The sequence below is a fragment of the Ambystoma mexicanum genome, chromosome 8 (genome assembly GCF_040938575.1).
Source record: "Ambystoma mexicanum isolate Mex_15411 chromosome 8, UKY_AmexF1_1, whole genome shotgun sequence".
Classification (NCBI taxonomy): domain Eukaryota; kingdom Metazoa; phylum Chordata; class Amphibia; order Caudata; family Ambystomatidae; genus Ambystoma; species Ambystoma mexicanum.
Window position 1 is genome coordinate 425,773,442 of NC_090929.1, and position 16,515 is coordinate 425,789,956.

General features: G+C 48.0%; 1 protein-coding gene across 1 annotated transcript in view; it reads left to right on the forward strand.

Annotated features, from left to right (window-relative positions):
- Window positions 1-16,515, forward strand: part of MASP2 (MBL associated serine protease 2) — a 345,387-nt gene that overhangs the window by 62,464 nt on the left and 266,408 nt on the right. The gene's annotated exons all lie outside the window — the stretch shown is intronic.

Below are 16,515 nucleotides of genomic sequence, written 5' to 3' on the forward strand. Positions count from 1 at the left end.
TGCTTTAGACCCAATGAGACCCACTGAGTGTCCAAAATGCGGAGATGATGTGGCAGACTTTTATCATATGGTGTGGACTTGTACCAAAATTGTGGATTACTGGAGGCAGATACTCAGAGTACTTGGTGAAATCATGGACTGCGAGATTCCAGTGGATCCGATTGGATGGTTGCTGGGTGTCGTCACTACAAGTCCAACATTAAACACTAGGGGCCTGATTCATGGAATAATCTGTGCGCCCCGTTCGTCGATTCAAGGAACACAATGCGCAGAGCTTACCCCGGATGTCAGTGCGACTCGACGAACGCCTTGCGTGAGACTCCAAGAGAACAGCCGGCCGGGCCTGCACAGCCACCTAAAAAGGGGGCGGAACACGTAGAATGAGGAAGAACAAGCAAAAATGTGGGCGTTTAGCGGTACATTCCAACATCAAACAATCACACCACCCATGCACATGCAAAATAAACATATTCATGGAATCGAACAGGGAACGCCGGGTTGCAAAAAAGCATGCGCAAATCCAGAAACACGTACGCCACGCCATAGCAGGAGTAAACATGAATGTGCACACTAAAAAATGCATAAAAAGCCTGCACGATTAACAAAAGCATGGATACAGCCACAATGAATGCACCGTTTGTTGCAGCAATCACCCAGTGACACTGCAGGAGGAGCAGGATGACCAGGGCCTGGATCTTCCACCCATGGACCAGCCTTTTTGGGATACCTGATGACCAGGTCTATGGCAGGTATAGGTTCCCCCCTGTATCACCCTAGACCTGGTCACGGAGTGGGAAGATGACATCACATCACCCACCACATGCTCCCAAGAACTGAAACCCCTGCAACACCACATGCTCCTAAGAACTGAGCCCCTTGCAAAAGGTGCTCACTGCTCTGCATTTTTTGTCCACTGGCTCATTCCACCGGACCACCGCCATAGCAGATGTCATCTCCCAAGCCATGCAGTTTCGCTGCTTACACCAGGTGTTGGCAATCATAACTGAACGTCCTTCTGTCCGCCAGCATATTTTCATGCCCAGAACACTGGCAGAAAGGCAAGCAGTGGTCCAGGATTTGTATAGGATGGCTCAATTCCCAAAAGTGCTATGTGCCATTGATTGCACCCATGTTGCTCTACGTCCACCTCGAGCAACAGAGCAAATCTACCACAACCGAAAACATTGGCACTCCATTAATGTTCAGGTTGTGCGTGATGCCAAGGGCATTATTACTGAAGTGTATGCCGACTATCCTGGTAGCACACATGATAGTTACATCTTCAGGACGTCCCCACTACACCGGGCCCTGGAAGCTGGGAAGCATGGCAACACATAGGTCGTTGGTGAGCATGAATGGCTATGCACATGCATGCATGTTGCACACAGACCAATAGACACTGTCAACAAATGACAATGACAACCAATCTCACTTCTACAGGGGACAGTGCCTACCCTCTGAGCACATACATATGACGCCCATACGCAACCCCAACACACTTGCCGAGTTAAGGTACAACACTGCCCGTATTGTAACTCTGGGCATAGTGGAGCGCACATTCGGAGTGCTTAAGTCACATTTCTGCTCCCTTGACCACTCTGGTGGTGTGTTGCTATATGCACCAGCAGTAGTCTGCAGGATCAATGTGGCAGCAAATGTCCTGCACAATGCTGCAACACGGTGTGGCATCCCGGTGGACATGGTGGTGGCACCCCATCCACACCCACATGCACATCGCTTCAGTATGACTGGGCTAAGGGCCTGTGGAGAGGCTGCACGTACCCAGCTTGTGCAATCTTTTTTCATCTGAAATCCTTCCCCTGTGAAGTGCATACGATCCCGCCAAATCCCAGGTGCCATTCAATGATAACAATGGGCCAATCCAGTGCGCCCACAAAACCACCGAAAAAGTCCCCTTGGAAGTGCACATTTGTGTGCATCCCTTAGAAGTAAAAATACATTTCTTTTTGTGTTTCCAAAAGAAACACATTGAAGAGGGAGGACACCACTACCACCATGCCAACCATTTAATGAAATCACCCATTTGGCACCAAAAACATCCCATATGACTAACTAGCATACCTGTCAAATGTGTAATCAGCAATAAATCCTGAAACATCATGTCTGAGCTGCAAGCCATACATGGCCTCAAAAATGAACATGGACACAAAATACAACAAGCACTATGGCATATAGTTGCACACATGTCCTAGAATGTGCATGGTGCGCACAAACATGTCCATATTGTGGGGTGCAGAAAGGCAGCGCAGTATCGGGGCCACATGTTACTCAATCTGGCAACATAACCACAATAAACGCCATAACCAAAAAAAAATAATAAATAACAAGAGGTAATTTACAATTGTGACAAAGAGGGCGACACACCAGAATTGCCACATCCAGACATGCAGCAACTAAAGTAGCCATTGCATAATGATCAAGATAAATGCACATCTTACCTGTCCACTTGGCATGCAGTCGACAGTCACATTTCTTCCCATGACATAGCCATCATTCCCTGGCGGAAGGATCTGCAGACAATGAACAAAATGAAACAGAGTGCAGCTAACACATCCATGTACCCGAAAACTCAAGACCCACGGGCCCCCCTCAGTGACATACAAGACATGCAAACAACAACTCACAATACAACCATCAACATGTGTCCCAGCACACATGCAGCAACACCTGCACCCTGCATGCAAATCAAACACACATTACACCCTCCTGAATGACATGCAGCAAATGTGCATGTTACATATCCCCATTCACACGACGATGGCACATACACAACGCTACAGCGCACGCATCAGTTAACATGCTGCATGAAAATGAGAAGAGACCACATATGCAGATAATCGAGCCCCCAAAAAAGCAGGGACACCCATGCAAGACTACCAATGACATGACAAGGCATGCAATCACCTGCATAGTATTGGGACAGTGTACTGAACACAGTCATGGGAGCCCACAGTTCACAAGTACTCACCTCTTGCACTCCAGGCAGGATCATGCTTGATGCAGCAATTTACAGAGGCCGATGTCAGACTGGAAGGCTGGCCACCGCGGCAACTTCCATTGAAGACATAAGCAGACAAGACAAAGCAATGTGATACTGCAAGCAAGGATAAATGCATGTTAAACGTAGGAAGCAAAGTAAAAGTGCAAGGTCAATGCATACTTCATTGAGACAGCATACAATTGGTCTAATTGTGCATTCAATTGAATGAAGCAGTACCATGCATCCAGCTGCGGTCAACTAGAAGCTGTAATAAACATGGTGCAGCATGAATGGGACAAGCATGTGAAAACACCAACACCGCAAAACGTAATGTGCTGTTACACAACATAGCATCCCAAAAATGTGCATCAATGGTTCCATGGTTGTGGCTTGTGACTGGGGTTGCCCACCATAATTGGAGAACCCTAAGCAAGAGAGGCCAAATGTGTCGTCAAACCATTACCTCATAAACATTACAAGGGATGTGAAGTGCCACTCAGTACACATGGTCAAAGTGCAATGAGACACACACCAGCACAATCATCAACACCTGACACAGACCACAAACAGCCGGCCCTGCCACCCACTCCCAACCACCCAAGAAAGGCCCACACAGTTGAAACTCCCACAGTTTTAAATATGAAACCATTGGCCCCACCAACCCATAGAAACAATACAATTCCCAGACCTATCACCAGAACCCCACCCTGTGAAACATGCACGCATGAAGTAGTACTGGTGTCCCACGAGACACGCCAATCCAAATTGATCACACTCAGTGCAATACTCCCAGCCAAACACCACACAAGCGTCTGCAAATGGCCTTCACTTACCTGCACAGGGTACCGACCTGCCTTCCATACGATGCAACCCATCGGGAGACACATCCCCTAAATTTAATGACACACATAGTAACAACAGAAATAACATGCACATCCATGACAACACATGAATGGATCCTGAAAATATGCAGAGAGCACCCACTGCAGAAGCATCACAGGGTGCAAGAGGGTGACAGGATATGGATTGTGATCTGCACGTGAGTGCAGCGTACCACAACAGAGAGATGGAAAGAGAGTGACATTGAGAGTGAAGGCCAAGTTAAACACACATCAAGGAGTACACTGGCTGGATTGGAGAAGGCCAATGACATGCACTACACCACAGTAGGTGCAGGCATAGATGAGTTGATCGAGGGAGGTAACACAGTCACATGATTACCACTTAAATAACCATCCTGGCATGGTAGCATGCAAAGAACATATAAGGAAAGTTACACATGCAGCAAACATGGGGACCAATGACTGATGCTCAACATGCAAGACAGTGCTCATGCTTACCCACTGACTGCGCCGGCATGGTGTGAATCCCGCATCACCTTCACCAATAACTGTGTCTCCAAATTAGTGACAGGAGGGCGAGTGCCTGGTGAAGGGCATGTGGGTCATGGACGTCAAAGGGTGCAGGGTGTCTCCCCCGGGCCAGCAGTCACCACCACATCACAGATTACTGAAGCAACATGGGAGAAGGCATCACAACAGACATAGTGTAATAGCATTCACACAGCGCACATGTGCCAGGATACACTGAACCCATAGTTACCTGCAAATGTCATCCTGCGCACCACCATGCAAACATGCAAGTTGACCTCACTATGCATTCCTGCATGTCCACCACAGCAAACATCATGGCCTTGAGAGGTCAACAGCACAGCTCAAGGTAAAAAATAAAAACTGTTTAAAAAAAACCTGGAAAGGGCAACTCAAAAACAACATGCCAACATCCGGGCATGGGGTCACAAGAGTATCAAAAAATTAACAACATCATGGTCCAGAGGGGGTCCTCCCAGGAGGGGGGAGGGACAGGATGCATGTCAACTTCCACATGGGTAGACATAAAAAACAAAAATACCCCTCAATTGCCTCACAGACCGCACGGCTACAGTGGGCTGGGAGGCATGTCTGTGCTGGCTCCCCATCCTTCATTGAATCTGAAGGTGGAGGTGGTGCTGTGTGGCCTGGTCCTCAGTGGCAGCCGCCATGCTTGACACTGATGAATGCACCAGCAGACTGAGGACTTTGAGGTCACTATGCACAACCTCACGGGTTGCACGGAGTTCCTCCGAGATTGTCTGCCTCAATAATAACATCTCCGGGTGGAACAGTCTTCTGCTGGCTGCCTCTTCCTCATGGATTACAGCCCTGTGGACCAACAACTCATGCCTCAGGGCTTCCCGTGTGCCTGACTCTCTGCAAGCAGGGATGGCTGCAGACACTGCAGATCTGCCCGTCGGCCCCTGATGTTGGCCTCCATGTGCAGCCTGTGGGAGCCGCATGTGGACAGCATGACCTGCAGCTGTTGCTCCACCCTTGTAGCTGGGGGGGGATCTTGGCAGTGGCTACCCTATCCATGCCCTCAACCAAACTCTCATAGGCAGCACCCTGTCGGTGTGCAGAATGTCTGTGGAGGTGTCCAGTCTGTAGGGGGCTGCCTGTGGGGGGTGTCCAGTCTGGAGTGGGCTGGCTGTGGGGGGCCTCCAGTCTGAAGTGGGCTGCCTGGGGATGGGGGTGTCACAGTTGAGGGGGTTGGGGGTGGTGCCCAGTCTGGAGGGGGCTGCCTGTGGGGGATGTCCAGTCTGGCGGGGGCTGCCTGGGGGCAGGTGTCACAGGGGGAGAGGGGCTGGGCAGTGGTGCCCAGTCTGGAGGGGGCTGCCGGTGAGGGGTGTCCAGTCTGGAGGGGGCTGCCTGTGGTGGGTGTCCAGTCTGGAGTGGGCTGCCTGTGGGGGGTGTCAAGTCTGGAGTGGACTGCCTGAGGGGGTCACAGGTGAGGCGGGGGTGGTGTCCAGCCTGGAGGGTGCAGCCTGTGCTTGCGAGAGATGGCCCATGTTTTTGCTGGGGTGCAGGCTGGGCTTGCGAGGGAGGACCTGCGTTTTCACTTGCGAGGTGATGCATGCGATTTCGCTGGCGTGCAGTCTGGGCTTGTGAGGGAGGACCGCGTTTTCGCTGGGGTACAGCCTGGGTTTGGGAGGTGAGGCACGCAATTTCTCTGGGGTGCAGTCTGGGCTTGCGAGGGAGGGCCTGTGTTTTCGCTGGGGTGCAGCCTGGTCTTGCAAAATGTGGTGCATGATTCCACTCGGGTGCAGCCTGGGCTTGCGAGGTGAGCCACGTGATTTCGCTGGGGTGCAGTCTGGGCTTGCGAGAGAGGACACGCATTTTCACTGGGGTGCAGCCTGGGCTTGCGAGGTGAGATGCGTGATTTCGCTGGGGGGCAGCCTGGGCTTGCAAGGTGAGGCGCGTCTTCTCAAAGGGGTACTGGATGGTGGGCCAGAGGTGACGCGGAGGCTTGCACCATGTTTGTCCTTTTGCTTGCTTTTGGTGTGCTTGGGGTCATGTTGTGGGCGTTCTATGCGCAGCTTGTTTTTACATGCATCTTTAAATCCATGAATATGCGTGGCGTGCAAAACTTTGAGCCACGGCTTGCGCAGGGTCCTTCTCGGCATGCAGACGTTGCGCCATTTCTGCACTCCATTCCATGAATCGGGCCTTGGTGTATACAACTAGTATTTGATCTGGCAAAGAGAAGAATAGCTCTGCAGTGGCTGTGGAAAGTGTCACCAAATTGTGAGACTGGATCAATGACATGGTTAAGACTGATGAGATTGGAGCAAGTTTTCGAACCTTGTGCAACATACAGAGGAATATTATGGGGTCCATTTGCATAGTATATTTGCAAGAGATGTATTGATCAGATAAACCGAAGTGATACTGAAGTGATTTTTTTAAAAACGGAAGATTCACTATGAATTGTTCCTCGCTAGAGTGACCACTGCTATTTCTGATTTGAAGCCGCCTTCCCAACAATGCAATAAGTTGCTAATTGTTAACTGTTCAATTAAAGTTGAAATTTGTTTTGGTACTTCGTTTGATTACAAAAGATGCCTCAACATGCATTAAGTTTATAATCATGTGACCTTGTTTGATGGTATAAGATTGAGGCTTGCAAAAACCTGATTAGACAATGTTGAAAAAAGCAAAAAAAAAAGATGAGGAAAGAGCCGTGACCAGGCCAGACGTTCCAGCAGTTTAAACAGCAATGGAAGAAGAAAGACATGGCAAACACTTTCAGGAAATGAAATGCTTCTTAAGGTTTGGGAGAACAGTGACATGCTTAATGAAGGAGAAATTGTTAGAAGGCTTTGCATGGTGAAATACCGAAATCACCAAAAAAGGCCTTGGCACTGGGGGGGAAAACCCATGGCAGTTTTAAAGGATAACGGGAACATGCCACAAGAGGCAACGGAGTTGGGAGAAGCAGTGTGGTAAGAGATTAGACAAGGGGGCTTCAGTGGGATTAGCACACTGTAGGACGAGGTTCACAGTCAAGACAATGCAGAGAAGGATGAAGAAGATGAGGATGCAGCAGGAAGGGAGGTGGAGTCTCCAGGCACCCGGGCCACCTCTGACAGAAAAGTGATTTACACAGCTTATTACCTGAAACCAGACGAGGACAGAAGCAATTCATCTTCAGTCTCCAGAAGAAAAAGGTTTCCAGACAGTGTGGTCATGTATCCTTAATTCTGCTGACACATTGTCTGATTTGTAGAAGGTAGAATACATCTGACCCCTGTTAACAGTTAATTTCCTTCAGCTTACGGTCAAATACCGGCTGCTCCTCCTGTGAGAGGTGCTGCAATGTAATCACGATTCCCTTCTGTATCACCTTTAAATGCTCGACTGGGAAACCCCAGGATAATTCCAGATCAGGAAGAAAAGAGTGAGTGAGGATACATATACACTGCAAGTCCTCAAACAAAATCACCCCCCTGCACACCTGGACTGGTGGTGGGATACGTGGACAGTTTGCTATTAATTCCACTGCCTTTTCAGAAATGCATTTATGGATCGCCTGCATGAGATTCAAGGTAACACTGATTCCTCGGAACATCTGGATTTCTGGGTTTTCACCCAGAAACCAGCCCGGCTGCCACATTCTGAATGGTCCACAGACATTCCACCTGGTTCTTGGAAAGGCCTTGGTGGCGTTTTCTATGGATGTCTGTTCACTGGGGACTACTGAGAATGTTCACTGCCATCCTTGCCCTGAGACTCAGCCGCTCCTCTGCTAAAATTCGGAAAGTCATAAATCCAGCAAGGCTCTCTGTTGAAACAAGAGACTTATTTGTCAAACATGAAGATCTGTAGTCATTTTTATGTTCCCCAAATGTTCTTTGATTTTATGCAAAGCAGGGAAGAACCATCATTTGTGCTATTGGGCCTCATTACGACCCAGGCGGTAAGTTACCGCCTGGGTCGTACCTTTACCGCCATGGCGTAAACTAAGTTTACGCCATGGTGGTTGGCGGATTTACCGCCCCATTCCAAGGTGAGTGTGGCGGTAAATCCCCATTTCCCATTTACCCTTCCCCATTCCCATTTTTGCCCCATAGGGCATAATGGGAGTGGGGAAGGAGATAATTACGCCACCGTAAATTACGGTGCCGTAATTATCTCCAAGGTCCCTTAGCGCCATGGATTTTAACGCCTGCAAAAACCAGGCGTTAAACTCACCATGGCGCTAAGGGACCTTGTAATCAGGCGTTAAGGGTTGGCGCCGTTTACGGCGCCGTAAACCCCTTAACGCCTGGGTTGGAATGAGGCCCATTGTCTCCTTTCCCTTTGTTATGGGGGTATTTCAAAAGAGTACAATATGAGTGTACTAGACTGCCCATTTAAACAGTAACCTTGTATCAGTGTATAACTTTCGTGGTCTTTCTAGGTTTTGATAATGTGCTTTCGCCAGTATGTTTTTCCTCCTTAGAAAGGGTAGCACTAAGATTAAAATCAATTATCTGTTTCTGCCATGAGCAACAAGACAATGGCCCTCATTACGACCCTGGCGGATTTTTTCCGCCATCGACGGACTTTCCGGCCATGGCGTAAAGTCCGTTTACGCCATGGCGGATGGTGGACTTAACGCCCCATTCCGAGGTCGGCGGGGCGGTAAGTCCCCATTGACCCATTTACCCTTCCCCATTCCCATTTCGGCCCCATAGGGTATAATGGGAGTGGGGAAGGAGTTAATTACGCCACCGTAAATTACGGTGGCGTAATTAACACCAAGGTCCCATAGCGCCATGGATTTCTCCGCCCGCAAAAAGCGGGCGGAAAAATGACCATGGCGCTTTGGGAACTCGTAGTTGGCGGTAAGGGGTCGGCGCAGCTAACGCTGGCGTAGACCCCTTACCGCCAGGGTCCTAATGAGGCCCAATGTTTAATTTCAGACCCTGGAGCATGGTATTCTGGCCTCTTACAGTGACTGTCAGAACCCAAGCACCCCTTTACAGAACCTACCCATGTCCCCCTTGAATTCCCTCATATAGACAATGCACCCTCACTATGATGGGACATTCCTGCAAGGCACATGCAATGGCAATAAACATCTCCAAATACCATGCAGGTCCCCACCTCAGGGGATGCTTCTGTCGCTGTTGCTCCCATTCTATCTGTAACCATCTGAACTGCCCTTTCACCTCTTTCAACAGAGCTGTGCCTTTTTCTCTGGTCACACTGCTGTCAGCAATGGCTAGGGTGGCTATAGCAAATGTGTACGAGAGAGAGAGAGAGAGAGAGAGAGAGAGAGAGAGAGAGAGAGAGAGAGAGAGAGAGAGAGAGAGAGAGAGAGAGAGAGAGAGAGAGAGAGAGAGAGAGAGAGAGAGAGAGAGAGAGAGAGAGAGAGAGAGAGAGAGAGAGAGAGAGAGAGAGAGAGAGAGAGAGAGAGAGAGAGAGAGAGAGAGAGGCACAGAGAAAGAAAGTATTTTTTAAAAAAAAATTTTCAGCCAGTTTCGGCTTTGTTACCTCCCCAAAGCGAATTCTTTGGCCCTTACTTGAGTTTTAGAACAGAGAAAGAAAGTGCAGAGAGAGCTAGAATGGTGACACACTGGTGCAGCTAGTTTTAATTATTGTATAAAACAGAAGTCTTTAAAATGCGAAATACACCCTGAAGGCTATTAGATTGTGTAACAGAAATTCAGTTTGAAATGCACTAAGTTACAAAATCCAACGCTTGCAACTATGACCAGAAACGTAAGGCTAAATGTAAAGGCTGATGATATGATGATGATGATGATGACGACGACGACCTGCTTTATAGATGATGCATTGGTTATTAACTACAATCAAGCCAAAGCTGTGATCTGATGGCATTCAAGCAATGGGCCCCAGTTGGGGTGATCACAGAGGCAGGCAGATGTAAGAAATTTGCTGCTGCAAATACGTACAGTTCAGAGCAGAGAGACTGAAAACAAACTGTGCTACATTCACTTGATTTATGCATAAGGAAGGGCGCCATAATACACTAAGAAACTGCTATAAATGGCGTTGCTGCCATGAATGGCAAAGAGTGCAAGCTGAAACGATAAATACAAACTGATTGAATATTTCTGCACAGAATATCAATCTCTGCCTCAATCCATTTCTTCACCAGATGACCATAAACACAGAGGTACAAAGCCACTGCGGGGACATCATTTGGGGGGTCGTTAGGGGTCGCAGCTGCAACCCCAGTCTACCAAAATGTACCAAAATTCCCTACCCACATTTGAAAAACGTATAAAGACGTGTTTTGTGTTTTTCTTGTTCAGCAATTGATTTTATGTTCTATACTACAATCTCATCTATAAGGTTCGGACCGAGTTAATCCTGGCGACTTCGTTCCACTATAATGGTAGCAGGCTGGGGCATTCCTGCCCCAGTCAGTGTGTTCTGGGTCGGCTACTGATCTCGCGAGGCTGACAGCAGTGACGCTGCGGCTTGTGGTGTTGAATGTTTTTGGTCAGGCATTGTGCACTCTGTGGGTTGCACGTGGGAAAAGACGGCGGGGGACCGGATGCCAAATGAGAAACTAAACAGGCTCCCACTTATATCTCCCATAACCAGTGGTAGAAGTGTACAAAAAAAGCAGTGGAACTGTGACTTCGGCGGTGGACAGAGTAGGAAGGAAGGGAGCAATGTGCAACACCTTTTTCAAGGGTTGCAGTCATGCTGGGTGACAACCATTTGAGTTGTAACAGATATTAGGTGGTAAAGTGGAGAAGTGTGCTTTAACTTCACAAAGAACAGTTTTGGAATGGTGAAAACGGTTGCAAAATGTAGTGTACCCGTTAACAGTAAAAAATAAAAGTATTGGAACACAGCTCACGGCCGTTCCCGCTCACTTCGACCACTGCCCAAAGACTCAGCTTCGAAGAGGCTCCCTCTGAGATGTCCACCAGCCGCAGTCCCAAGAAGACCAAGCGGTCCTACTCGCTCAGGACCCACAGGCCCCAAAGTCGCCTGCTTTCCTGGACTCTTTCGCAGGCTTTTATGACCGCCTTGAGGAGATCGAATACGACAATACCTCTCAGCGCGGGAACCCCTCAGGAGACAGCAAGGCCTTCTGTTTCAGCTTATCTGGGCACCTAGGGGACCCTAATGCCTAGAGCCCCTAGATCGTTAAAGAGCCCAAAGATTTCTGAAACAAAAGGAAGAGCAGGGGCAGGAGCCTATGGTCACTTAAATGGAATCCGAGGCCTTCCTGCTGGAGTGCACCATCTACAACGACCTTGATGGCCCACACAATGGCAGAAGAGGAGCCAATCCTCGGTGACCCGGCTCTGGTGACCTGCTGCCTAGGAATGGATGATGGTCAACAACTTATCAAGGGGTGCGAGGAGTCGAGGGAAGCTAACACAGAGAGGGAGAAGCAGAAAAGCAACACAATGACGCAGTGTAAGAAGCTTAGGTGCCACCACCTACAGTGAACCCATGTCCAACCTTCTCCCATACCAAGCTGGAGCTCCCTATGCAGCGCTTACATCACTCCCCATATCACTCATAGCTCAAGGTATAAGCATGGGATATTATGGGTGTCTCCAAGCCTGGTGTTCGTGACCCCCCCACCAAGGTAAGCACTGATTATGAACATATGTCCCATTTAGGTATTCACTGTATTCAGGAGTATGTTGTGGAAAAATCTTGAACCATGGATTGGAACTGGCGCTTAAGGACCGACTTGGAAACCCCTCACATAACTTCTTGTAAAGCCCAGATGAATGTCGCTTGCAGCGTGCGTTTACTTAACACCAATGTGAAATGACCTCTCTTACACCACAGGAAACACCACTCGTGGAGCCTGATGACTTGTAACCAGTGTGAGATGACATCTCTTACACCGTAGGAGATCTCACTCACAATAGATCTTTATTTGTAACCAATGTGAGGTTTCATATTTTCCACTAGATCAGACATCACTCAAAAGGTCTAATAACAGGTGACTAATGTGAAAGGATATCTCTAAAACCACTGTACCATTTACAACCACTGTGGCATAAAATAATATCTTGTAAATCCAATAGCATTGTCCTCGTAGCATGTTTTAATTCAGAACTAGTTTGGGAGGAACTGAAAAGACATCCCGGGCAGCACATGCTCACTCATAAAGAGGATGAGATGTCACGCCTTACAGCATTAGAACTATCACTGAGAGTACCTGTTTACTTATGGCCAATGTGAAGTGTCGTAACTTGCAGTAAAGCAGCGTGTCCATCAGTCTGGCTCTGTTGTCTGCCTGCATTTTGCATGACATGGCATCTCTATTTGATTCCTGATCACAGGCTATAGGGGACACCAGGGCCTCCTCTTCAGCTCTCTGGTTGGACTTCAAATCATCCATTAGTAGCCGAGGGCCCACACCCTCATGATACCCCTGAGAGCACAGTATCTATCACATGACTTGACACCAGTACACAGTACCTCTCAATAAGCCCGCCACACACAGAAATTCAGTCATCACTACACAGTACAACATGATATCCCAGCAGCACACAGCACCACACGAGCTCACACCACTACATGTGACCTCATGATCACCTCCTGTTTCACAGTACTCCACTGTCACCCATCACTGTTTAGTACACAGTATCACATGATCTCCACCCTATTCATGCCCGAGGATCATCGCACAGTACACACAACCTCACAATCACTCCTCAATACTCAATAGCACCCGATAACTCTTCGGCACACAGTACCTCACAACGCCCCCTTCTCTACATAGCACCTCATGACCTTCCATCTGCACGTAGGTAAAGTACTCTGGTAATTCACCTACAGTGGAGGTGACACTGGAACAATGGGGACTGAGCTTGGGGCAGGCAGGAGTCCTGGTGGGCAATTGATGGGCTTATAAAAAGCTTACAGTGCTGGGATAAAATAAGACTCTTTTTTATAGAGATGACTTGAAAAGTGCACAAACCACATAATAGACTAACCGTGCAACATAGACACCATTATGGTAACCTAGTGAGTGCCATGAGTACGAGTGTAGGTTTGTTTTCCTCATCCTGGATTGAAAACTATATGTTGCAGCATACAAAGTCACATGAGCCTAAACAAAGTCTCATATGAGTTTCACACAGCACAGCTGCCAGGTTGTCCCATGTCACATGGGGCACCTTGTGTCAGTCGCACCTTGTGTCAGTCCTGGATTTTCGCTTTGCATGTTGAGACCAGTAGGCCAATACATATAACAGGAAAAACAAAACAACACATCCCAACATGCCGAGGGAAATGCCAGGGCTGGCTTATTGTGTCTTGCATGATATGGAGCCAATTGTCATCTATACTAGCAATTCGTACTACCTAGATTTATCAAAACACAGCTAAATAAAATGCATGCTACAGCCACCTGTTTGTAGTCATTGTTTCACACAGTAACTTGCTACCCACACCTTATTTCTAATTACTCACCATTCACACTTCTTAAGAACAATACGTTAGACAATAGTCACTCACATTTACCCACTCACGGCTGTGTCCACAGCAAGCTTCCCATTTTAAGTGCTCCTCTGAAGCAAAAAGGCATGTTAAAAATATATTTGACAGACCCCAGCTGGAGAACCTGCACCTGACTGCTGTTTTCTGTGATTGAAATGTAGAATTAAAACATCTTAAGAGCTGAGCTATTTCCATTTTAGCTTATAGGATATTCTCCAGTGCTAGGAACAGCTGACCCTGCACCCTCAAAGATCTGGCATGTGGGTCTGTTGCCTCCCTGAACGCCTCACATTTTAGTCCTGGCATGATCTTTCGGTTTGCCTGGAACTGAGATCCGTAAGACAATTTTTGCCAGTTCTCATCTTTGGGGAAATTCCAGACCAATGGCTACACTTCACACATTACCACGTGAAGTCCCAAAAGGGCCATATATTAAAATTCAACTTGTAATATTCCCATCTGCACATGATCCCCCAGCGTGTGGTCTTTCCCACCTTCCCATCAGCTCCTGACTAAATTCCACAAAACAGAAAGGTGATGGCTGGAATGTTTCAAATCATTCATAACCTCTGGCACAGCTCTGGGTTTGAGGGGTGTGCTTGAAGCTCTTTGTTGTGGGGGCTGGTACTGGATTAGATTAGTTAAGTTTAGTTTAGTTTAGTTTCGTTTATTATTTGAAGAGCGCTCCAAGCCCTGAGGCATCTGGGCACTTGACTTACAAGTTGCATAGTTACATATTCAAAGTTACATATATACAATTGTACTGGAGGCTTAAGATGTTGTACTAGTGACTTACAGATGATGGGATAGAGTATTTGAGACGTAATGTGTTGTGAGAGTGTTGAAATGCATTGAATGCAGATATAAGATGTCTGAGGAGGGTAATTGAGACTCACAGTGCTGGGGTGTTGAAAGAGGGTACTGGAGACTTAAGTTCTTAGTTTTGCTTGAGGTTGATGGTGCTGGAGAATGCTGGAGATGTAAGCTGCTGGAGGGAGGCACTGTGTAAACAGGAAGGTGTTGGGGCAAGGCATTGGAGGGTGTAAGATATTGGAGGGTGGGAGTGGGTGCCAGACATTTAAAGCTGTTGAGAGGGCCCTTAGCGACTCGCAGTGGAGGGTCGGGTGCCCATGGTGAAAATGGTTGGGGGATATTCAGAATCTGGGTGACTGGTGGGAGTGGGTTGATGTGCAATGGTTCAAAGTGCACTATTGACAGGAAAATATATGCGTTTTGTCCAAATGTAAAAGCATGAAGTGGTACAGCCTCTGATTGGCTTCTGGTTTGACTTGTGTTGGTCAGTTGCTGTTTGCAGTCTGTGGCCAGACACTTGGCAGCCACCTGATGCCTGCGCTTTTGGGTTTAGGTCTCTTCGAGATTCTCTGTCTGTTTACAGTTTAGCAAGAGTGATGTATGATAGTCCAGGTTGTTGTGTTGGACGTCTTCTTGCATTCACAGTAATGTGATAATATTGGACTATACACACTGATATGAATGCTACATATGATGATCCATTTTTGTATGAAATGCATATCATTTTACAGTGATATTGTAACCATATTTTTCTAAGTGTAACGAGGAACAATGCTATTTGATGCCACTTCCTGTTTTGTTAAGGGGTGAGCGGTTGTGTCATCACTTCCCGTGATGTAATTTGGGGGCTGGGTCAAGAGCTTGCATTTTCATCTCAATTTTCAGACTAGTCCGGTCTATGAACGTCTCATCCAAACAGGTGATCCCCTGGCCCTCCAGAACCATTAAGCACAACATTGGTTCACCCGCTCTAGCCGATCTCTGCAACCATTCTTTTGCCACTGGAGTGTTCCCATTCCCTCTCAAGCACACCCTTGTGCACCCCTTTCTAAAAAAGCCTTCTGCCGACCCCTCCAATCTGGCAAACTATCACCCGATCTCTATCGCCCCTTTCCTGGGTGAACTCCTGGAGAAGTTGGAAATTCCCCAGTTTACCCTCCACACCAAAGCTGTTGGTTGTCTCCATGACCATCAGTCTGGCTTCAGATCAGCCAGAGGCACAGAAACCTCTCTCCTGAACACCTGTGAAGATCTGCTCTGTAACCTTGACTCTAACTCTCGCTTTTCCCTCATTCTCCTTGTCCTTTCCTCTGTTTCTGACACATTGAACCACAACATCCTGATCACTCGACTCTGCGATACCTTGGGCATCATGGATATGGCTCTGGTTTGGCTGTTCTACCTCCTCTTGGACTGTCCTTCCCAGGTTCAACTTGGGTATTTCATCTCCGCCACCACATTTCCCACACATGGGGCCTCATTACACGGTAGGCGCTAAGGGTTTACCGGTACCGGTAAGGGCACCGGTACCGGTAAACCCTTACCGCCTTACTACGAGGTCCTTTTGCGGGACCCGACCTTAACAGCTGGTGTAGACCAGCCGTTAAAGTTGGGACCCGCACAGGGACCTTGGTGCTAATTACGGTACCGCAATTTGCGGTACCGTAATTAGCCCCTTCCCCATTCCCATTGAGCCCTATGGGGCAAAAATGGGAATGGGGAAGGCCATGGAGAAAGGGGGAATTACCGCCCCGCCAACCTTGGAATGGGGTGGTAATTCCCCTTTTCTCCATGGTGGTACCGGTATGGTACCGGCAGCAACCATGGTGCTAATAGCACCATGGTTTACCGCATAATGTGTAATGAGGCCCACGGTGTTCCCCAGTGCTC